This window comes from Hetaerina americana, unplaced genomic scaffold, assembly GCF_022747635.1.
Source record: "Hetaerina americana unplaced genomic scaffold, ioHetAmer1.1.p SCAF_19, whole genome shotgun sequence".
Classification (NCBI taxonomy): Eukaryota; Metazoa; Arthropoda; class Insecta; order Odonata; family Calopterygidae; genus Hetaerina; species Hetaerina americana.
In genome coordinates this window covers 3,283,889-3,309,310 of record NW_027286752.1, presented here as the reverse complement: position 1 = coordinate 3,309,310, position 25,422 = coordinate 3,283,889, and the positions used below count along the sequence as shown (strand labels likewise).

The window sequence follows — 25,422 nt, the reverse complement described above, 5'->3', positions numbered from 1 at the left end:
TATTAAACGACTTGATTAAATAAAGTTGTCACAATAATTAAACTAAATTCATGCGGAAGATGGCAAATTTATCTTTCCTTTGTATCTCCACCTTTTTCCAACCCCGCGTAAATGAAACCCTCCCTTAAAATCATTTTTGCCCAGTCTTTAGAATATGTGAAAGTGAAAAATGAAGATGATCTGAAGAATTAGAAACAAATAGTTAATTATTTTCGTGGGGTTAATGCAAGCCATGCCATGTCAATTTAATTCATTTTATTCATCTCTCTAAAAAACTGCTTTTTTGATACTTCAGTGATAAACCATAAACACAGTAAGGTCAACCTGAAGGTCGGGTTGGTGGGTGATGCACAATGAAGAGTATGAGTGACACCTGAAAACCAACTGCTTTAGACTGTATGAGGGCAATTAACTTGGGCAAAATTTTCCTTTTTGCTAGTTGTGTTAATTCATGCCAAGCTACAGTGGTGCCTTGGCAAAGAGCAGAGAGAGTTTCTTTGTTGGGACAAGTGTTTTGTTGGCCATTATCTAAAAGAAAATATGAAAGGTACCTAGTAATACTATATTAGATTCTGTGGTAAAGGTTGCTCTACATTGGCCAAAAGGATTAACCTTGAAAATGTCTGCACTGCATGAACACCTGCATATGCAACTGAACCTATTTTTTGTTACTTTACATAAACTTTTCTTTGTCATCAGCTGGTTTGCCTGTACTGTATTGAAGATGTTCTTGAAGAAGAGAAGGTGAGAGAGGATAAGTCAATCAAAAGATCACAGCCATCATCCATGGTATTTTCTTGGGTCTGGTTCAAAAGCAAGTTATTAAATAACAGTTTTCAATTCTGTCCGGAACTGGTGTGTATTGGGGTTATCACAGTTTTGCCTAAATATATTGAAAAAACATTCAATGGGTTCTAAAATGAGGTCTCTTGTATGGAGGCACTTGGACTGCTTAGTTTTCGTTTCAGCTCACAATGACATTTACTCTCTTATGGTTAAACATAACAGTTTTAGGCTTAACTTGGTGAAATTCTTTCTTCATGAGGGTAGAAAAAGAAGCTTTGAACTTCCACATTGATTTCATGCTTCACACGTCCCGGGTTTTGATGCTGTGCATCATCATTCAGTGGCATACATGAAACATGTTTCAACTTCTATAGCCTGGCTCCAAGAGGGGAGTGAGAAGGAGGGGGGAGAGTAGTATTGGACAGACACGGAGGACATGTGATATTAAGATTAAAGAACACCAATCATGCTTCACAAAGAAAGACATCAGATCCCAATTCGCCAAACACCTCTTGGAAAAAAGAATCATACCAGTAACTTCACAGCGGACATTCTTCATACAGAAAAGAAAGGACACAGGATGCTTTGGAGGAGTTGGAAATTTTGTGAATGCCTTCAGTCAGATAGATGTGAGGTGGTCAACGAAACAGTACACCTCTCCCGTTCCCCCTCCTAAAATTCCTAAAAGACAAGATTTCTTCTCGCACCAACCCCACTAAGGCAGTAATGACCATCCACCATCCCTTGATGATTGTCAAATCACTGTGGACAAGCACCCCCCTCATCAAATAAAAAACTCATTTTTCCACTGTTCTTTCTAAGAATAGTGGAGGGTTACATTGTGTTCTCCATGTGATGAACATGGCACTTCTACACATTTGAGCCAGAAACCATCAAATACATGCCCTTCCCCTCCCCTAACCCACTGATAGGTTGCTGCACCAATACTAAACCTCTCCCTCACTCCCCCTACCTTCCACCGCTCTTGGATCCAATTTCCATATTCCCAGGCAATACAAGTTGAAAAATTTGTCATGTATGTCACCTGATGATGTGCAGCTTCGGAACTATGTTTGTGTAAAGTATTAAACCTTTGTTTGGAAGTATTAGGTTCCTTTTTCTACCCTCATTTCTTATGGTTGTTAACCACCCATGCTGCAAAGGAGGGTGAATGATCGTTTTCTTTCAACGGTGTGATGAGCTTTAGCCGGCCCATCCATGCCCAAATCACCTGCAAGAACAAAAGAAAGATGGAAATGAGGTTGAAAACCTTGATTTCTATTAAAAATCTCATATTTCACCTCTTCCAAATATTTCCTGGAATGATTTTGGAAAAAATGAGCCTCGGTGGGGTTAGAGAGCCTAAATGTATGAAACATGAGAAAGGTAGTAAGTAGATAACATACAATATTATTATTGCCAATCAGGTTATAAGAACAACAGAAACAGGTAATCTAATATATTTATTTTTAACAATGATATTGCAAAAAAGATTTCAGTTTGAATTGATTAACCTTTTCAGAGCCTATTAAAGAACGTGATTTAAAAGCAAAACTCCAAAACTGCTATTATTTGGTGGCGGTCACTGAAAATTATCCATCATTTCCACAAGAAGCAATTATTCTGTATTAAACCCCTGCCACACACCATAGCGGTGGCTGCAGGGTACTAATTAACAAAATTACCCTTTGCTATATATTTGTGATGTTAGTTAATCTGAAAAGAAATCGACATGTAGTTCACATGAAAGCACTTGATTGAAAAACAGACAACACAGGAGAATGAACATATGCCCATAAAAGTTATTATTAATAATGTTAAGTTATCAATATTACAAATTATTTATAAATATCATAGAATTCTAAGTTCGAATGTCAGGCTTTCCTTCCAGAAATTAATAATGCGGTAAAGGAAATTATTAAGCTGAGTCATTCTCTTGTAAAACGACTAAAATTTAGGGAAATCTAACATTTCCTATGGAATATCAATCAATATCACTAACAGAGCTAACATGTGCCACAAAACACATACATTATATGGAATTGTGTAGGTATTTTAACAATTCCCAAACACTATGGGTATAATCCATATTTCACTGACCAAAGTGTGTAGAATGAATTCTTCATTAATCGACTCCCCAGTGATAATAATATAGTTATTCTACACATGAAATGAATTTTAATGATCATTATAGCAAAATATGATTCCATAAATGATTGGCAACATGTGTACTTGAGTACATCAGGTAGGAATCTTATCATGCCATCTTACTTATCAATCCTTCTTGGAAAGGTGGACTTTTTCCTCCTCTTGAGTCACAGCTGAATATGCAACATCTTCTATGTATCGTAGCTGATTTATGGATAATGGAAATGATTCCAGTAAAATCAACTTCTTTTGGAACTCACGATATTCAATTTGAAATAAAATTGGATCGTTTCCCTGCAAGAAGCTACCCTCCACCTCCTCATTTAGGAAGGGGAGACGTTGGCTGGCTTCTCTTTGTTGGGAAACCCTTTCATAGTAGATGGCCCAAGGTGAGGCTATATATTTGTGATGTGTGGGACACTGTTACCGGCCAGGTCTATATTATTTAAATACTGCATACATGATACAAACTTAAAACAGTATTGTTTTCATACTTTTCAGCAAATTGGTGTCTATGCTATTCTATGCTATGCTATGCTAACCATAGTCCCAAGAGTGATTCCATAATCAGCTCCTCTAATTATTTTCATTTGCTTCTGTTTATTTTAACAGTTAATCTTTTGAGAAGCATTTAGTGCAATTTATCGTCTTAATATCAATGTTGGAAAGATGCAAACCATAACATTTGCTCACCCACACACCCAGCACCATAGTGTTAATCATTACTTCAGATGAATAGACTTGGTGTCAGGCTCTATCAAGATTCATGCCATTAAGTTGAATTCCCACCTGCATTGGCTTTATAACATTGACATTATTCTGAAGAGACTTTACTTGTATTTTATACTTATTCACATTATTCCATTGTTTCTGATAAATATCCCCTGAAGGCTAAATATTTTTAAGCGCAATTTGAAACATTTACACAAACAATTTTACTTTCGCAACCAGACTGGAGCGCATGATAAATGCATCACTTAGATTTCAATTCAATATTGAAGGTGATGAGTAATAGTTAAAGTGCCGCAACCACTTGTCTATTTATTGTGTATTATGATTTATGGCAGCAGATGAGGAGACACAACGTACCTGATCGTATCGCAATTTATTTGATTACCGAAAAATGCTCATTCAACTATTTTATGTGACTTTTAAAGTGCATATTTTATGGTGAACCACATAAGATACAGAACGACCTCTGTCTAATTTACAATGAAATTTTTAGGATCGTCATTTGGCTTTTTCGCATAAGGCTCTCTTTTAGTATTGGAAACTTTCGTGGGACTTTTACATTAATGCTACAGCTCTGTAAGACATATATACACGAATCAACATCTGAAGCAATATGAGTGATGCAGGAAGCGAATAATAACAGCAGTCTTTGAAAGAAAAATCACTTAAGAGCAAGAAAAGTTGTGCAAAGTGTCCAAAATGTTTCAGTAAATGCCACAAACCTTTAGCAATAGAATAGTCAGTGTGACAATATTAATAAATATATGATTGTGTTCATGGTGGCTCTTTTTCAGTGAAATTGTGACCGAATTTATATTTTTTTCCTGAGCAAAAACTTAGGAAGCACTGCGCTCCCGCATTTCATTCTCCCTAATACAACCCCCTGGTTCTAACCTAATTTCCATTAAATATATGATTCCCAATGAAGCAAGCATTTATTAAGACTAAGAAAATGATCTGATTTAAATTTTCTTACCAGTTAGCCATTTTACTAAAATACCCTTGTCCATCGCTCTTAGTACACTTTTATTTATAAAATATTCACTTTCCTTAGTTATTTAGAAATTACATTTTCATAGCACTTACATTCCTTTCAATTTCATACCATTTATTACTGTGTTAAGCTAAGGAAGCAATAATTACTCAAATTTTGTTAGCTTCGGTTATTTAAAATAATCAAAACTTACTACGATGAAAAGTCAAGGATAGTAAATTTCATGACATAAAGAAAATTCTTCTTCAAAACAGAAAAGATATTAGCAATATAAAAAGTGGATTAAGGGGTTATTGACCAGCAGTGGGATGTTGAAAACTGTATTAGAGGGGAGGATGTTAGGCAAACAAGTATAGGGAAGGCACAGGACAGGGATGTTGGATGGGATGAAGGGAGGAAGGAAGTACACAGAGATAAAGAGGGACCTGATGTAGAGTAGGATACTGGATTTTGTGTTTTGTTTGGAGTCACTAAATATTTATTTAGTAGCTGTGCCCATCCAAAAACCTAACTTAACAGGTAGATTACCCATTAATAATAATAATTATATATATATATATATATATATATATATATATATATATATATATATACACACACACACACACACACACATATATTGCCTTTTTAAAATGTATTAGATCTTTCTTGATACAATGAAACCATTTACTAAGGTATGTTTTTTCTACTTCGTTGCAAGACGATAAATATGGATTCAAATAAGGAAATAGGGACACCAAATAAACTAATTGAAAACAAGATATGGAGCCTGAATGCAACTCTACAGGATGCATTCTGTACTAGCTGGTGCATTAGCAATGGACTTGCCATTAAAGGATAATGGTAAAAAAAGCAATCGACGCATTGAGTTAAATGCTCAGAACAAGAGCAAATAAGGTATCGAGGTGTAATACACTTTTTTAGACTAAAAGGGACGATAAGGTGAACTTCATATAAAAATAGTTCAGTACTGGTATAAAAGCAAGGTGCTTTTATGATACGAATCCAGGGATCCCTTGGTAATATGGTCAACGTGGTATACTGAAAAAGGGACATAAAAATGATACCCTTAACTAGAGATAGTGCACTGCAAACAATAGTACATAGGAGATTAAAATCATCGATCGATGACAAATAGGTATTTTTTTGCTGTACAAGTAGTAGTTTTTAGGGGAGGCGACCGACAGCTAAGGTCATTTGCGCCATAGGGGATGGACAGGAAAGGATGAAGGGTGGAGAGAAACCCGGCGTCGGCATTAGCCTACTCTTTACGAAAGGCGCCAAGGGGTCCGCAGCTTAACGTCCCATCCGACGGACGGCGTACTCACTCAAAGTGCTCCTCACTAAGCACCTCAAGTAGGGACCGAGATACCTCTGAAAAATATTCAACACCGCCGGGATTTGAACCCGCGCCCTCAGGGTAGGAAGCCAGTACGTTAGCCCCCGCACCATCTCGGTCCCTTTTTGCTGTACAAATGGCCAAAAATAGGACACTGTTCATTTCTCTTATTGTTTGTTGAAATGTTTACTCGATGCATGTTCTGTTATTTGCCTCATAGTATGCATGTATGTAATAATCCGCTCTATTCAAGGTGTCAAGATAATGCGAGAAGAAAGAAGATAAGAAGAACTGCGAATGCACAGGCAGGGCGGGGTTAGATTTAGATTTGGGCCTCTAGGGTCGAAATACATTTTGATTAAGGTTAGGCGTATTTCCGCGATTAGTATTCATTTTATGATGTGCTTGGCTCTCACTGATTGGTTCATCTCATCCTCTATGACTTGAATTGGTGTTCGGTATGGTGACGTTCTTCCTACCATTTGATGGTTGACAGAGAATCGATCTTTGGAACCACACACACCCAGTGTATAATCTATGTATACCAATCCGCTCTTTTACAGGGAGGAACAACATGGACCAAACAGGACGTTTGAATGAAGAGAGAAGAAACCAAAGGAAACACTCTAATGGAGAATGGGCCCACACTTATTGAGAATGGGCCCACTCTTGTGGAGAATGGACCCACTCCAATGGAGAATGACCAACGTGTAGGGACAGTGGTGTTGTATCCATTGATAATATAGCAATGTCCTTGAGATTGGGTGGGTATCATTATATTTTTCAGTCTTTGCCATGTGTTTTGGCTGTGACTATTTGCAAGATTTTTATGCTCTATGTATATGTAGATAAGTTAATATCAATATGCTGAACAATAAAAATTATATTTATATCAATAGAATGAACCTAATGGAATCATAGCTGACAAACTATGAATGAGTATTGTATATGTATGTAGTGTGCTAATAATTGGACTTTAAAATGTTAAAGTAGGACTTGGGATTCAAAATTAAATTTCAACCAAGAAAGCAGAAGGCTTGATTTCAAAGAAGAGGCCTCGGAATTGGAGATTGGATTCAACCATATTTCCCTATTATTATATTGTTATATTTACTATATATCACAAGAGCTATGACCTAATACAATATAATCATAAGTAGACCTGTATTTATTTTATATTTTTATTTATGTAGTAGTAATAATCTTATTTCATACACAATTTTGAGCAAGATACCATTTATTGTCACTAGGTAGGACAGGAAATTTATAAATTTCTCTTTTGTTAACCTTCTTAAGAGGTATTCCTAAAAGAAAGTTAGATAGTGATCTAACCAGTGAAATACTTAAATAGAAGTTCAGAAGCCTGAGCTATATGCCCAAATAACAGAGAATAGCATTGAATAACGTAATTGCTGGGAAAATTGGAAATTGTACTGAAATTAACTCACTTGAATTTCAAGCATGATATTTATTTGGAAAATATTATTATTAAATTCCTATAATCAATAAAATCACCCTAAGGCTAATAAAAAAGTGCCTTCTGTTAATGTGTCCTATAAGAATTATCTCTTAAGAAGCATATATATTGTGTTATCCAAATGTTTAATTGAATATTTTATAATTTTTTTTGAATTTGTGCTCACTTTTCTCTTCATTTGAATCTTGTTCATGGTATGTTTATAAAAACCAATGCTTAAATCTACAGTGCACATGACATTGCATGAGAATTAGTTTATGTGGATGTGTCTGAAAATATTCATTCATACAAGCATTTGGTCATTTTATGATAATATGCTGAAAAATTTGTAAATAATGTGAGAATACTTATCCAGGTCTTATTTCTTTGTTATTTTTTGCGTATTGTAATTATAGCTTCCTTCATTTATATTCATAGAAGGAAAACATTGGCATTGGAACAGAGAATGAAACTTCTAGAACAAATTTTGAATTCAACAAAGGAAGAGTTAAGGAATAAGGACTTTGATCTTCTTGAAGCCAAAAAACTTCTGGGAAAAACAATTTTGGAGAGGTAAGAGGATTAGTTGCAGATATTCCCTATGTTTGAGTCAAATCGATGGTTTCATGGCATAAATTATGATTATCTTGTAGTATTACTTGAGGATGGCTTGAAAGATTGCAATCTTAAATAAATTATGTTTTGGTCCTTTATCGATAAAATTGGACAATGATTGAAAATGGGTTTTTAGTCACATATTTTGGTAATCGTTATGCTGACTTAAAATGCTTAAAGTTATTTAATTTTGTTCTGCAAGTATTATCCATCTGATTTTAGCTAACGGAAGAAATGAGGTGTTGTTTTTAATAATTTGACTGGATATGTGTTAAAACAAAGTTAATCCTCAGTTGTTCGTAAACCATAAAGGAGAATGTTGATATTTAATTATTGTTTATGGCCAGAGTGATGAATCAACAATATTTTACAACTGCTTTGAAACATTAATGCCTCGTAACAGCAGTATTGTTTCCTCCCACTGGCAACAATTCCCTCTCATCATATTTCCCTCGATCAAATTTTCTCCTTTCATAATGATACCCAAGAAAAATGGGAAGTATAGATTTTTGTTTTTCATAAAATTACATAAAATATTTCTTTTTGTGTCAGTTTATTGCTAAGTGAGTAAGAGACTTGCTAGCCTGAAGTTAGTGGGGTCGAGTCCCACCTCACGCGTGTGGATGTTGTGTCTCCTGTGGTGGTTTGGCCCCTGGGCCAAAAGTTAAATAAAAAGCCCTTTAAGAAGCCAAAGGCAGAAGGTATTCCAATGGTCACATGGACCACCAGGGGTAGGGGCATCCAGATAGAATTAAAAGTCCTCTTTACAATCTTTTGCTTTCTCTGTGCGATAATCATTGTGTTCGTAAAGAAATCATTTCTTCTTGTGTGGGATACACATATCTCACCAAAATATCGCTTAAAAATTGTATTGTTTTTTTTGTGTGCAAAAATAGACCCCTTAAATGCTAACAACAAATTTAGTAGCTTGAGGCTTGATGAGGTGGAAGTCTAGCGTAATGAATAACTGATCGCAGCACTTTTCCACTTGATGAGTGGAAAAGTGCTACAACCAATTATTCACCATCAATGCTCTAAATTGATAAAGTAATTTTTAGTCAAGTGGATGTGTGCATCTTTCAAATTCTCCTCTTTAAGGGCAGAATCAAGAAAATGGCATCTTCCTTGTTTAGTGGGAGCTTGTTATGATGAGTATGGAATATATAATAAGAATCTTGGCATATTGAATATTGCACATGGTTCAGCTTATTGCCCTATGATGTACATGTTTATTGTAGCTTGTTTGTTTTCTTCGGGAAAGAATTTCAGTCAGTCCATTGCCTTTTCCCTAATCACAAAGGATTCTAAAGAAAATTGTGGGCATAAAAGAGTCTTGTTTTCAATTGATATTGTGAGCAGAAGTAAGCTGCCGGAAAAGTTGCTAAAAACCAGATTTATCTTAAGAGCAGCATAAGTGGGCCTCTAATTAATGCAAAAGACTGCATCGGTTACTGAAAAAATGTTCTGACGGGCAAATTCTGGAAATTTTTCCACTCAAAGGAATTATGCAGCAAAATGGAGGTAACATTATATATCAATGTTTGTTTTTGTAATCTCTGGGCATTGCTAGTAAGCTCACGACAATCAAGAAGTTCTTATGGTTTCAGCTAAATGGCTGAAATGATTAAAGTATTAAGCAGCTGCTGGGATTCAATTCAATTCAATTTATTCATTCACCATAAGCATAGAATTATGCATGGCTTTGTCAATACATGTTTTACACTTCATATCAATAAAAAAACATTATGCAAAATATCAAAACAATATGAAAAATACAAATACATACAATTTACAATTTTTTTGGGATTAACACATTCCAATTATACATTTAAAATGGTATGCATTAGAAAATCATCTACACTATAGAATAATTTGCATGGAAGTAGTTTTTTCACGGCACACTTGAATTTAAAGGAACTTTTGATATTTTTAATATAAGCTGGCAATTTATTGTACATAAGTATTCCCTGATGATCTATCCCTTTAATCGTTTTATTTACTCTGTGCTGACTTACATGGAATACATTTTGGCTTCTCACATTATGACTATGAAGGTCACAATTTTTAATAAACATATCTTGATTTTTGTTAATATGAGACACTGTTTCAAGAATGTACATACAAGGAAGAGGTAAGATTTCTAGTTTTTCAATAATAGGTTTACTGGGAGCTCTATTATTAGAATAAGTTATAATGCAAATAATCTTTTTTTGCATTTTAAATAATTTTGGAAGGAAGATAGAGGAGCCCCAAAAGGGAATACCATAATTGAGAAGTGACTGCCCTTAGCCAAAATATATAGTTCTCAATACCTTAATGCAAATGATTTCCTTGAGTACACGGAATGCACAACAGATTTGTGCCAGTTTTTGAGTTAATTTATTAATATATTCCTCCCATGAAAGAGTAGAGTCAATCCAAATACCTAAAAACTTTGTTACCTTTAGTTTTACTAACATTTAAAGATAGCTTATTGTCAGTGAGCCAGTTCATCAAATTGTGTGTAGTTTCTGTTACCTCGTTCATTAACTGAATGGGATTATGGTTATTAAAAATTAAGTTAGTATCATCAGCAAATAGTATTGTATTGGAGAGTGGTAAATTTGCAGGTAAATCATTTATGAAGACTAAAAATAGTAGTGGTCTGGATATGGATGTAAATGATATAAGCATTTGGCATATTTTTGATTGCATTACATCTAGGAGACAAAATGCAAGCTCCTTTTAAAGCTACAAGTACTCAATATAGTGACTTTCAAGGTTACCTCTTGTAATCATCTCACAATATTCTGTCTAATATGGCAGATGTGTAACAGATTTGTAACCCCAGTTCATTTTTTAATGTATTTCACAAATCTCTCTTAGGATCGAGAGTGATAGTTGTAAGCAGGTGACACGTTTGGTTACAGCCTTAGATTCCCTTCCATGCAACAGTAAAGAAGCTGAGGCTGTAGGACAAGCTATGTCTAAATGGGAATCAACTAGTGATAAAGCAAGCAAAGCAAAATCTGAGTTTATGGTAAGTATTTTACTCCATTTCAGCTGCAAATTTTTTATAAAAAATCTTAAATTTCAAGACTGAGTTTAAAATGTGCATAAGGAAACACTGCTCAGCAGCTGATGAAAATTTGTAGGAAATTGATTTTGGAAAAGTACTTGCAGCCCCCGGAAATTATTGAAATGATTCCCCTGAATTTGTGTAAATAATGTGTAGCCGAATTTTCATGTTCGAAAAATGAATGAGTTGTCAGTTCAGCCCTCCATCCCTTCTCTGTGCACCACATGCAGTTTTCATGACTACTGGCATGTGTGTGGTTGTGTGTATGTGTTTATATAACGGTGTGTGTATACCGGGGGCGGAGCTTAAATCCGGACAAATTTCAATTTGAATTTCCCGCCATATAGTTCCCCTGGAGATCGCGATTGGCATTCTTGAAAGCTATAGGCATCTAGTGATCAGTCAAACCACAAAATGGCCGAGATGTTATGTTCAAGTGCAGAGTACAATCGAAGAGACACTATCATCTAAAGTGTTTGTCCTGGGCGTTATATTTCGAAATAGTTGGAATCTTCTGGTACCCCAGATCAACTGTTTATGATAATGTGGCCAAGTGTAATGCTTTAGAGAAGTCTGGGGAGGGTTTTGCTAACCTGGTAAGGATGTGTCATTCGAGGAAACATGTGCCTGTCTGGATTTAAGTGCTGCACCATGTATGTTAGGGAGGGTAGAGCTCACCTTGTACTAAGCTCAATGGCATGTTAAATTCACACATCAGGGTTGGGGATTCCTTTCCCTGTGCTGCCTATGGTTTCCCCGGAAGCTCTGGTACATGAAAAACCTCACAACTTGGTGGTGCTGAGGGTGCCCAGAGGCATCTCCAGGAATTGAACTGGGGCCCTCTAGTTGGAAGTCTAACAGGCAGGAGGCAACAGAATTACAATAAATTGGAAATCTACTGTTCCATTGTAGATGTAGCAAGGAGGGAGGAAGTGAGGGTTAGAAGAGGAAAATGATGTTGAGGGAAAGGAGGGGGTAGGCCAGAACGTAATGGCCAGTAATGTGATTTAATGTTAAAAAGAGGAATGAGTAATATTCTAAGCAATGATTATACCAATGTTTGTGAAAGCAGAGATAGGATAGCTCAATGAAAATTGTTTAGTACTGGCTGATCGAATGATTTAAACATCGATAATATTTTGCTTTTATGGTTTTTAATATGGCTAAACACAGTGGAAGGAGGAATTTGCTGGGTGAAAATAGAAAAGTAGTCATCAAATGCCAATATTTATGGTGAGGATATGTTTTGGGATCAGAAATTTGTATAAAAATATGTATTAAAATGAAACAAATTATTTAACAAATTTGTCCGCGAAATATTGTCATAATATTTCGTTTTAACCATCCTCCCTCTGACTAAACCACAAGATAAGAACTGCATGTGCTTGCATCATTGGTTTTATTTTATTTACACCTTGGCTTTGACTGTAGTCTGATTATTTTAGTAATTAAAATTGCTAATGTAATGAAATTTCTTTAATCCAAAGTATATTGGAGGTATATCATCCTCTATATACATTTAATTAATGTGGAAGTCCCCACTTTTATCACTTATTTAAAATTAATTTTTGGCGTGGATCAAATATCATGTGTAATGCTATTAGCCTTTGAGTGTGTTCTTACATTTCCAATGCCCTGCTGCTTATTGCATTAATATGGTTCATGTTATTTCGTTCCCATATAGGCTGCATGCATGAGACACCAAGCAAAACTTATTGATGGTTATTGCAGTGACACACTAAATGAGCTTGTCATACCTCCTGTTGAGGAACCTGCTGGACTCTGTCCTTTGGACAGTTTGACTCTTAAGTTATTGCATGAAAAGGAGAATGCAGCAATAGATGCGTTGAAAACTACAACGCAGGCATCATTTGGAATCCAACCATTTAGAAACAGAAATACTAATGCTACCCTGCGTATGCCATTCACTACTGGTGCTTCAGTTCCTGTCACTGCTCCATTGTCTCCAGTTTCATTAGGAGCTTGACCAAGAGAGACTAGGGAGGTTTCCCTTCGTAGATGGCCCTCGACGCATAGTGTTCAGAGTACTCACAGGTAATGAAATCGAATCGATGATCATGCACTAAAAAACATAATAATGGTATGTTATTAGAGTATAATTTATAAGAATAAGTTTACAGTGCCCTAGCTTTGTCCTAATTAACACACTGTATGCCTAGACACTGTGGTCTGTGTATTTGCTCTTACAATATTCTGCTTTGAAAGTTAGCCAAGCTTTTTTTTTAGGAAGTATGGTGGAATCTGTCCTAACAAAATTCTCCATTACAAGACAAATTGCTGACAGAACCAAGCCAAATTGGATCTCTTGGAATCTGGAATTTACTTGTCATTTGTACATTCTGCTAAAGTTGAACCATTGTACCCACTATATTGAGAAGGCCATAATATTTTCCCAACTCATATTAAATGCATTGAAAAGCTTGTGATGATTATTGCTGTGATAATGATCAAAAAAGTGTCATCAGGATTCATACATTAAACTAATTAGGCGTGTTATATGTGAATATATGTTGAAGGGTATTTATCTAATATTTTAGTGATCATCGTTTAATGGACATCCCTGGAAAATCTCTCTGAAGGATTCCCATTTTTAGCTTTGTAAAATAATGTTCTTCAAGCAAACATCACCTGTAGGAAGCAATCTGATTGCTATGCTATCTTAATCCCTCATATGCAATCACCACTTACCTTGAAGACTGGTTTATTCAGAAACCATGAATGGTTCCACTGTTCCAAACATAAACTGGTTCCACTGTAGTTAGTCACCGATTTAAGGACCAAGTAAAGTCAGTAACCTGTGGATGCATCTCCCCAAATTTCTTTAGATGTCATGGTCAAGACTAGTTAATTAGGCTAGTTATTGAGTAACCTCCCTGCAGGGGATTTTGCTTTGCTGCCCACTTGGATAATATGTGAAGGGTACCTAATGTGGAATATGGCATCCGCCAGATAGGATGTTGAATTGGAAATCCTTAGTTGTTATTTTTTCAGAGAAGGCTAATGCTGATGCCATAGTTTCTCTCCACCTTCTGCAACTCCCTTAATTCCTACCTCTACCTAAAATACCCTCCTATTCAGACTCTAATTACCTCAGCTGTCAGTCACATCCCCTGTTAATTAAATCTATATGAATAGTTCCGCAGCAATTCTATATCATTCAAAAAGGAAATAATTTAATGGGGTATTTTGAAAAGGGCATGCATATAGAGAGATAGCACCTCTGATGTATATGAAGTTATTGGCATCTCTTGAAGGAATGCACACAAAGATTCAACCTGGATAGAGTCCCTAATATGCAATAGGTTGCGAGGAAGGAGTCTGCACCAAGGATGGTGAAGACTCTTCCATCACCTTGGAAGAATATGGTGACTGTTTTTTGGGTTTTACAAGGAATATTCATCATTGAGTGTTTGAAAACAAACTGGGTCAAGTTGTTAAAGTGTTTGATGCTATGCACCATTATTACTGGCAACAATTTCTCTGATATAAAGAAATGGCTGGCAGAAGGAGACTTAATTCCATTAAGGAAGTGATTGTGAAAACTAATGCTGATTTTGTAGAATTGGAGCAATTGCAAAATTTGGAAAAGATAAACAAACGGGAGCAGCATTATAGATTAGCTTTAAGAATGAATTACTATATTTCATTTTAAAATATTTGAAACAGGTCATTAATATTAAAGACAAGTTGTTGGCCAAAATGAATACGTTGTCATATCCTGGAAATAATATAGCTCTTACAAAATTCAGGGTATTCATACAAGCAACATGCATGTTTGTATTTCAATTTGTATTTGGGAAAGCTACCCAGTAATTTTGAAGTGGGTAAATACAGAGAGTGCTATTTTCAATGATTAATGCATCACCAATATCCAGTGTTTATTTACTTTTTGGTCCCATATGTGAAAGTTAATTCAATTTGAAAATACCTATTTTATGCTGAAGCAATGCATTTTTCCTTTTATTGTTTATTCTGCAATTCATGACAGTGTGTTAACTTTATTTCACAGCTCCTCTGGTGGGAATGCTAGTCCATTGTCTAATTTTCAAAAACTTCTCATTGAACTTAAAAGATGCTATCCCAGCAGATCAGAGTAAGTAATAAATTTTCTTATTTTATTTTCTGAAATCATCCAGATGCATTACATGTACTCCGATTCCACTGGTCACAATCAGTTTTTTCTAGGGTCGAGAAAATATTTGGGGGACATGAACCCGAACAGTCATTTTCTTTCAGTTAGTATCAAAGTTTGAACTTTATATGTTATTTTAAAATTATAATATTGACTATAAAAATTGAATGCGAGTTATTTTTTAACATTCTTGGTAGGAAGTAACTCAAGAACTTGTCTCTACTATCTGAGGAAAGTTTCAAACTTGGTAATTATTTAGTGCAGCAAAACCTCATTATACATATTTCAATTTTTCAATGAAAGTAACTCAGAGCTGACAAATGGTAATAGAAGTCGTAACACTGTTATCAGCTAAAAGTAAAGCTGCTTAATCTCACTAATGATGGATGTTTTTATTCCAGTGATGAGTTGTTCTCTGCAATAAAATTAGCACGAAGGAAAAATACGAATACTGTGAGTGGATTGACAATTGAAAAGATTGGTATGGTTGGCAACGTTCATTGGTGGGATGGTGGCCAGAGCCAGTAGATGGTATGTAAAATGTAACTATTAATTTATGATGAACTCATTGAAATAAGCTTGCCTTTCTTGCACCTTTGTAAAACATAATAATAATCCTCAGAAAATAAATACTTGGTTATTCCACGTACATTTTTTATTAAACACAACCCGGGTTTAATAAAAAATATATGTGGAATAACCAAGTATTTATTTTCTGAAATGAATCGCTTCCACAAAGTGACGCCTGAAACCATTCTATAATAATCTTCTGCTGTAATACATTATAAAATAATGCGGACATGTTTTTAGTACCATTCTCATTCTATGTGCTTCCTAAGGAAAGAAAGTTAAGGAAATTTTTTGTGATAAATACTCCGGTCCACTTTATCTCAAGTGTTTTCAAACCGAAAGTAAGCTTAATTTATCTGAACATAACCAGGCTGTTATAAATGAAGCTATGAATCTCTCCTATACTGCTTCACAGAATTTTTAGATACCGATGCACTGAAATCATACTTTTTAACTTTTTCTTCCAATTATTTCATAGTGCTCTCCCTTAAATGTCAGCTCCATCACTGGCTTTAAAGAGACAAAGATCATTTATAGCACTGTTAACTCTGTTTTTAACAGCCCTGAACCTCTTTCTCTAATAGATTTCAGAGTACCATCTCGACCTAGCCACTCCTTATACCACTGGCCCATTCCTAGAATAACAACTGCGTTTCCTCAACCCCTCTTCTCTCCTTAATTCACATCCTGATGGCATGGATTAGTTTTCTGCATCCTCAAACATGTTTGCTGCCCAAACCCCATCTCATCTTTCTGATAAGGAATTAGAACCCTGTGCTTCATTTGTTGATATTTTGTTATCATGGTTCTTGATATGTTTGTATTTATGCATCTCTGATTCTATTATGTTGTACAAGCCACTTGAAATTGGCAATATTTCTATGCGTCGACAGTTTTCTTAACTGCATTCATTTCATTCATAACTCATCTGTCTGCGTGATTCTTACTCTGATTTAGAATGGGGTTGCATGCAGGTATTATACTTGAATAGTAAATAATGAGTAGCTGCTTAATGCATAGAATTTTATGCTGTATTTTTCTTTGTAAAAGGATGAGTAATCTTATGCTGAAGGACTCCTTTGGTGTTTAGTAAGTTGTGAGGTAATATCATGCATTTTGTCGGTTAACAGAATACAACCATATTGAAAAGGTTGAATTGATGATCTTTTGCAAGTTTTTGATGGGACCAAGGCAGAAAATAAATTTAAAAGTTCTCTGCAAACAATCAAAAATGTATTTTACAAAATTTTGAATCCCAGGTTTTGTTTATTTTAAATGTGATAAGTAATATCAATTTGGGATTGCTTGTGGTTAGAGGAGTGAAATTGAAGAAGTAAACAGACTTCTAGGTTTGGAGAATGAATTCAAGGGTACCTATTAACCTTTGAAGGTCATGCGGAGCCAATTTTATTGACAGTTAATGTCTTGTTAGTCAAAATTCGTAGAACCCAAGTACCATCGTTGATAGTTATGGATGAAACCAGTAATTTTTTTAAAGGATTGTTTTGGATGCAACATTCTTGTTCATTTCTTCCCATATCCAAGCCATCAAAGCTGCAGTTGGAGAAACCAGTAAAAGGATGATCTGAAAAGTTCTTGGCTGTGGAGCATGCATTGTTAAAAATAGAAAAAAAAATTTAGTGCCAGTACTCGAGTACTTGTATCGTGCAGTGAAAAAATTCTTCTTAAAAGTTTTGATGCTGACAGAAATTAATTTGAGGATTGTAAATGCGTATGGGGTCTCTTCTCCTTTGATTTCTACCATGAAGAAATTGGCGGCCGAGTTAAAATCTGGCCAAGAAAGCCTCCAAGATGATCCACATGAAGGATATCCAAAAAGTGCAACCACACTGGATATCTTTGAAAAAGTCCATGATATGATTTTGGAAGAATGACCTATGAAGGCACATGAAATTGTTAATACTGAAGGGATTGCAAAAAATGCATTGGTTGCATTTTGCTCAAGGGAATTGCACGTAAAATGCATTGTGAAAGATGGGTTCTGTGCATGGATTAAAAAACTCATTCATACGACATTGTCTAAACAGTGCTTGGTGTGCTTTTTAAGAAACAAGAAAGAATTTCTCCTTCGATATGTGAAAATGGATGAAACATGGATTAGCCATCAAACCAGAATTGAAATATAAATCCATGCAGTGGTTAAAGGCCGGTTCTTAAGCTCCGAAGAAGCCGAAGACAGTGTCATCAGTGGGAAAGATCATGGCTTCAGTTTATTGGGATGTAGAAGATAGGCTGCTGATCGGCTATCTTGTAAATGGTAAAACAATGACTGTGGAATACTGTGCTAGCCTTCTAATGTAACTGAATGCAAAAATTCGTGAAATCAAACCCAGCTGGCCAAGGGGGGGGAAAAATACCATAGTGACAATGCTCCTGCCCACAAAAGGGTCCTGGCAATGGGAAAATTAAATGATTTACACTTTACAAGTCCTGGAGCATTCACGCTATTCCATGGACTCCAACCTCTTCGGAAAACTCGAAAAGTTTGCTTGCTGGTCAACATTTTTCATCCAATTAAGAGAGATACTGGCTGTGGACTGCTACTTTTCAGCACTTATGGATTAATACTACAGAGATAATTTCACTAGAACACAACTGAATGAAATGTATTAATTTTAAAGAAGATTATGTCGAAAAATTAAACTTTTTTGAAAACAAATTGCCATTTTCTTCATCCGACCAATTAGGAACAGATTGGGAAGATTTCAGATCACCCTCATAAATTGACTTCATGAATGTAGTTATTCCAATGGGATAATTGCAAAAATAATTTTGGTTGAATTTGAGTCAAGACAAATCCCATCTAGAGGGGTTAGATTTTATCAATCTAGCCTAGCCATTAAATGACATCCATTATGCTAAATGTAAAATATATGCCGAGGGAGTTTATGGAGACTCCTTTACTTTAACAGTTAAAGGCCCAGTTTTAATAATGCACTTCTAGTGTTTGCTATGTTAATTTTATGTTAAGCATGCATTGACAAAATGAGTATGTTAAGTCTTACTGTTTCTTTATTTAGCTGTTATATTTTTGAAATTCTAGGTGCTATGGGCCTGGACAAGTTTATGGGCTGGGCTGCGGATGTCACGCCTGCTGGTGAAACATTTTGTAGCAATTCCAAAGGCCACCAACATTCAGCTTGGATAGCTGGCAGTTCAAGCCATACTGATTTAATTTGCTCTCATTCATTCCACACACATGTTAGTGTTGTTTCATTTATTCAGTATTATTAATTTTGGGATTTCTGCGGGTAGGGGACATGCATTTTATTAGTAATTGTGAAACAGGAACAAAGTGGGGCAAAACCACAAGGGAACCCTTTAAAAAATCACTGCTATAATTTTGATCTCTTATGCCCTGTGAGAAGAGATTGGGGAGTTGATACACTTACCTTTTATTGCGCTTTCTAATCATCTGTCATCTGTTTATGATATGCCTTTGACAAATTAGTGCTCTTTCTTGTATGGTATTCCCCAAGAAGACCTCACAAAGGTGATTTTTTTGAAGTAAGATCTGGTGCTTTCCGGCATATATGGTTGATGCAGTTTTCTCGGGTCTTCCACAGGGTCAGGGGTTCCATGTTGGCTGACGTTTCGATATACATGCACGCTCGGATTCAGGTGATTTCTGATTGGTCCAACGAAGGGGAGCTTCCCGATTGGTTGCCGGGTCGTTGTGCTTTTCTCCTTTCTCTTCTCACCTCCTCTAGCACAGTATTCCATGTTTTGCTGAGGGAATAGCTGGAATCCCTGTTGAAATTCCATCCTGCCACTCAATTGATTTCAACGGGACCAAGATACTTGCCTGCGCCGGTGGTTAGTGCGACCGCATCATCAAGGAATCTATTGAAATTAAAATGGCTGGATGGAATTTCAACAGGGATTCCAGCTATTCCCTAAGCCACACATGGAAACCTGTGCTAATGAAGGTGAGAGGAGAAAGGAGAAAAGCACAACGACCCAGCGACCAATAAGGCGGCCAAAAATTGAGTGGCAATCATCATCCCTGAGGACGATCGGGCATCGAAACGTCGGCACACATGGAACCCCTGACCCAGTGGAAGACCCGAGATTTTTATACTTTTACAGCATTTATGTGTAAGTCTGAAGCTTATTTTTTGTTTTGAATTTAAAAAAATTTTTATTTATTTTATTTTTTAAGAATTTATCTTTGCAATTAGGTAATTGTCCACCTGGGTGTCAACGGTCAAGTCTGATCAATGATCAATCTTACAATGAACATACATACATACACGCACTAGAAAAACAGATAGGAGACAAAATATTCTTACATACAATGACACTTCCACATCACATACTAACAATATTTTAATAAGTACAATATTATCAATGAAATAAATGAAAAAGAAAAACTTTGTTCCAATCCACCACTTTATTTCAGGTACGACTAGTTTCAACGCTACGGCATCATCCTCAGGTACAAAGTTTAAAGTCACAATCATTGTATATATACCCTCTTCAGGAAAGGGTGGGGGAGTTGTGGGAAGAGGGGGCGGGGAGGGGATGTGGGAGAGGGTAGGAAACACCAGGAAAAGCATTAGTGAGTGGGGGGGATTGGAACATTGGTATTTTCTTTGTACCAGTTTGTTATTGTATGCATGTATTCAATCATCATATCTCCTAGTGTCATGAATGTATTGGGTAAATATTTCTTGTCTTCCATCATAGTCTAGTACACTATTATACTGCAGTTAGGGAAACCTTGATTGTCACAAGTTGCGAGACACATTGGTATTGTCTTTGTACCAGCTCCTAGGTCATACGTTAATCAGACCAACCATATTCTAAAAATTATACATACTTACATGCTACTGCTTGGCACCATAAAGCTGGATTGCCCCTGGGAATTGTTTATGCCAAAGAACACTGTAATACTGCCCTGTGTTTCTTGTGGTCAGAACTCCTGTTTTGCTGTGAAGGAGGTTTGAGGTTAAAGAGGTCCATGGCAAACACGCTTTTATCACATAATCGTCGGATAGCCTGCAACATAGCCATAGAAGTAGGGGAAGAAAAAAATGAGATTTAAATTATAAAACTCCACTGCTAAGATCAATCATAATTTTCCTTAAATGTTCCAAAATTTTTAGGCCAGGTGTCAGTTTTTGAGTTAGTGAACCAATCATCAAATCTCACAAATTCAATCAATGTAAATTTTGAGATGCAGTTTCATATATGGCCCTCCCGAGAAACTTAATCGATAATGAGATCTCATATTCACATTCATGCTAAGGAAGGAAAAATAGTGTTCCCAATCTACATAATTTGTGCCCTACATACTTTAATCTTTTGCTTCAGTGTCTCTACAGAAGTTTGGCAAGCTGCTAAGGCTCTCAAATGTGCTGCTGTAAGTGTAATAGGAAGAAAATCATGGGGTTAGGCTTTGAAAAGAGATTTCACGACAGGTGTGATTTATGTACATAAATAAAATTCTGAACCTAAGAAACAAAAACTTCATGAGTCACTCAGATCCACGCAATGAACCTCCTCTGCGACCCCTTCCGCGCTCTTCTTTTCTGACAGGCTCACTCCTTCGCTGGGCTTGCTCTCTGCTGGCTTTCTCGGCAATGCTATATCCGCCCAAGATCCAGCCTTTGCTTTCCGTAGCTTCACTTCTATTGGTGGCCAGGAAGCTGGAACTACTGCTGGCAACATCCACCACCTATGGATGATCATTTAGGATTTTTGTACATTCACAACAGCCAGGAATGGACTCTTCCCAATATTGCACACTTTGTGCTGGTAATTGATTACCTACCCCACCTTTTTACGAATTTGCTATCAAACATTGACGGGCGATATAATTTGCATTCATCTTTGTTGGCAAATGATTAGTTTCCTATAATTTCATCTCTATTCCACAGTGTTTTGAGATTAGGAGAATATTTTTAGGGACGAGATGAACCCAAAATACAATTGCATTCGAATCACAATCCCCCTCCTTTGCACTGAATTTTCAACTATTTTAAAAATTGAAATGTTTAACTTGTCCAAATAAACTATATAATTCAAATAATAATTTATATTCATTTTTTTTTCAAACAAAGGTTACCATTTTGAAAAATTAACACTTTTCAAGTGCCACTCAATTTTAAATCATGAAAATTTAGTTCAACTTACTAAGTTTTAATTTTTCAAATTCCATCATGAAACGAAGCTGAGCCAAGTATCATAAAATTCAAAAACTGAAAATTTCATTAGAGTGTAAAGGAAAAGAGCCAGGGGATATCAATTTTAAAGGATATTGTTACTAGTGAGAGAGACACTTGCTCCCTCATTTTCACTATTCAATCACTTATGCCTTACAAAGTACTAGTTGGGCCAGGTCTTTCCTGGTTTGGCTGGATGTCCCAGAAAGATCTCGTATAAAGAACATCACAAAGGTGATCTCTATGCCGGTCTACTCTGAATTTTTTTGACTCGCCCATCAATCTACTGATAGGAACATTATGCATGTCAATTTAGATTTACTCTTAGGAAGTAGTATGGGTTCACTGCAAAAAGGATATTGCCGTATTTTGACTATCAATACATAGAATATTTGTAAATAGCTTCATATAGTATACACTTTTTTCTTAAACTTTTGTCAATAAATTATGGTGCACATTATAGAAGATACCATCTACAAACTAGTGAGTAAGAATAATTTATAAAAAAAGGTATAGAAGAATCTTTAAAAGACTGAAATGATGAATCCTTACCTCAAGAAATTAAGAGAGGTGGGTTAAAAGTGGCAACAATAGAGAAATAGTATGGGACATACATAGTTCAGGCCCAATACTCGGTGTACAAAATAAACAAATTCTCACAGGCTTGCCAGGAAACAAGTTGGAAGGAACCTCGGTCCACAGACTGCCAGTATAAATGGCGCATTAGGGAAACGGGAGATGTAAGTGCAACAGGTTGTCTGTATTGTTACACCTCAGATATGGAACCACTGTCATACTCTCCTAATGTATTATACACATAAAACAAGAGGCAAATTATGCAAGGTAATAAGAAAATTGCCATAGTTTTCTGGTGAAAACATGGATGAATCTTCAAATGTATCTAAAGTATAAAAGCCGAGTTCACAAAATTCATTTTAAAAGTAGAACAGGGTATCATCAAATAACACACTGTTATACTTCATGCTTGAACTGCAACATCTCTTATGTTGGTTAAATTTGGAGGAATTTCAAGACAGGAGCCAAAGAACATGCCACGTTTCATATAAAGAAAAACTCCTATTCTCTCATCATAAAACAGCTCATAGATTGTAAACACAATAGCAATTTTACCCTGGAAATACTGCATATCCTCCCTAAAGGATTAAAAATGGATGCTCATGAGCAAATCAAGATTAGAAGGCACTTGACTGACCCAAACACAATACATTGTGTAGGGACAGAGGTTGATTGGGTTAGTTTTGGACTTTAAGGGTTTAATTCAATTTCGATTAAGGTTAGGCATATTTCCGTGATTAGTGTTAATTTTATGGTATGGCTTGGCTCTCATTGATTGGTACTTCTCATCCTCTATCGCGTGCATTGGTGTTCGGCATGGCGTCGTTCTTCCAAGCATTTGATGGTTGATGGAGTATCTATCTTTGGAACCACACACACCAAGTGTATATTTTTTGTACACTAATCAGCTCCTTTTCAGGGAGGAACGACAAGGACCGAAGAGGACGTAAAATGAAGAGAGAAGAAACAAAAGGGAACACTAATGGAGAATGGACCCACTCTTATGAAGAATGGACCAACATATAGGGACAGAGGGTTAGGGTTAAATTTGGATTTTTAGGGTCGAATTACATTTCGATGAAGGTTAGGCTTAAATAAGAATGGGGAAGAAAACTCCAATTGCCGTAAAAATTTTTACGGCCATTGGAGTTTTCTTCCCCATTCTTATTTAATTGAGAGGCCGTAGAGCTCAATATTTCTTACTAAGGTTAGGCGTATTTCTGCGATTAGTGTGAATTTTATGGTGTTCTTGGCTCTCATTGATTGGTACTTCTCATCCTCTATCATGTGGATTGGTTTTCGGCATAGTGTCGTTATTGCAACCTTTTGATTGGGTATAGAGTTTCCATCTTTGAAACCATTCGCACTAAGTGTGTATTTTGTGAATACTAATCCGCTCCTTTTCTGGCAGAATGGAATGGACGGAACAAGACGTCAAATGACATAGGGAGAGGGAACATTTTCATCACGCCACAGTATGTGAGTATTCTGATTAATTTGTGTATCCTGTTGTATTATTTTAATAGGTAGTTCAGGGTTCAAAAATAGTTATTATTTGCCTTTATAAAATTTTAATTTAACACACTTTATATAAGGGTTGTTTTATTTTTTAAATAATCGTAGAGTATATAATGTGTATTTTAACTTATGGAGATTAAACGCATAGTAATTTGGTTGAACATATTTTAATGTAATTTAATGCCACATGTGAAAAATATTACTATCACCCTGATATCAAGTCTGAATTACTTTTAATTCAAAATCTTGTTGATGAAGTCCAAAATTTCCATACGTTATAATTTAAATCAGGAGCGCAAGATAAAACATGGACCATAAGGGATTAACATGTAATATGATTAAGGTTAAGTGTATTCTAAAAATATGGTGTATATTTTTGAAAGTAGCTTTGAGGGATTGATATTGTTCTTTTTTCGCGGTTAGCTGTGTTTCGGCCTGTTGTTGTTTTTCTAGTCATGTGATGTTTGAGAGTTTCGATCGTTGGAGCCACGTAAATCCTGTGTATTTTTTGAATTTACTATTCTGCTTTCTTATATCTTCAAGGAGCTAGACTAACCTGGACCTAGACTTAAGACTGAAGAAACCATGGACCCACCAATGGAGAATTAGTCACAGACAGGAAAGAAACACATTGGGGAAAGGTTTACAGTTAAATTCTTAAGATGGAAGCTCTCCAGGCAGCAAGACGTCAACCAGAGGAGACGCTGAATGAAGACAGAAGAAATATGGGACTCCTTTCCATCACACCGCAGTATGTGTTTAGACAATGTTTTGATTTCCTATATTAATTTAGAGACATTGAACGCATTTCGTTGAACATATTTATATTAAATCTATTTCTACATCTGAAAAATGTGAGAATTTCATTGAATATAAAGTCTGTATTGCCATCATTTAATTCAGGCACTCAGGGTCTCAAGCATGGCGTGCGTTCATTGTCACACAACGGGACGGAGCAAACGAATGCTTAATCTTAAATTTTCTAAAATTAATAGAAAACTCCTTCCCTTACATTATTCACAAATTCAGATCAATGTATTGTGCACGATAATAGTTTGACAGGATGTTCAAGGAATTATTAGTCTTTTGTGTTACCTTATTTTTTTATTGTCGTATTTCATAGTCGTTTTACAAGAAAATGACTCAGCTTAACAATTTCCTTTACCGCATTATTAATTTCTGGAATGAAAACCTGACATTCAAACTTTGAATTTTCCGTTGTATATAAATAATTTGTAATATTGATAACTTAACATTATTAATAATAACTTTTATGGGCTTATGTTCAT

The 25,422-nt window shown here is 35.7% G+C and overlaps 2 long non-coding RNA genes across 2 annotated transcripts; both read left to right on the top strand.

Moving 5' to 3' along the window:
• Positions 1-7,936: 7,936 nt before the first annotated feature.
• Positions 7,937-12,876, top strand: LOC139687258 (uncharacterized). Its single transcript, XR_011700626.1, has 3 exons — positions 7,937-8,028; positions 10,936-11,089; positions 12,813-12,876. It is a non-coding gene; the product is annotated as an uncharacterized lncRNA (long non-coding RNA).
• A 2,918-nt stretch (positions 12,877-15,794) lies between these two features.
• LOC139687259 (uncharacterized) lies at positions 15,795-24,734 on the top strand. Its single transcript, XR_011700627.1, has 3 exons — positions 15,795-15,812; positions 24,027-24,094; positions 24,677-24,734. It is a non-coding gene; the product is annotated as an uncharacterized lncRNA (long non-coding RNA).
• The last annotated feature ends 688 nt before the right edge of the window (positions 24,735-25,422 follow it).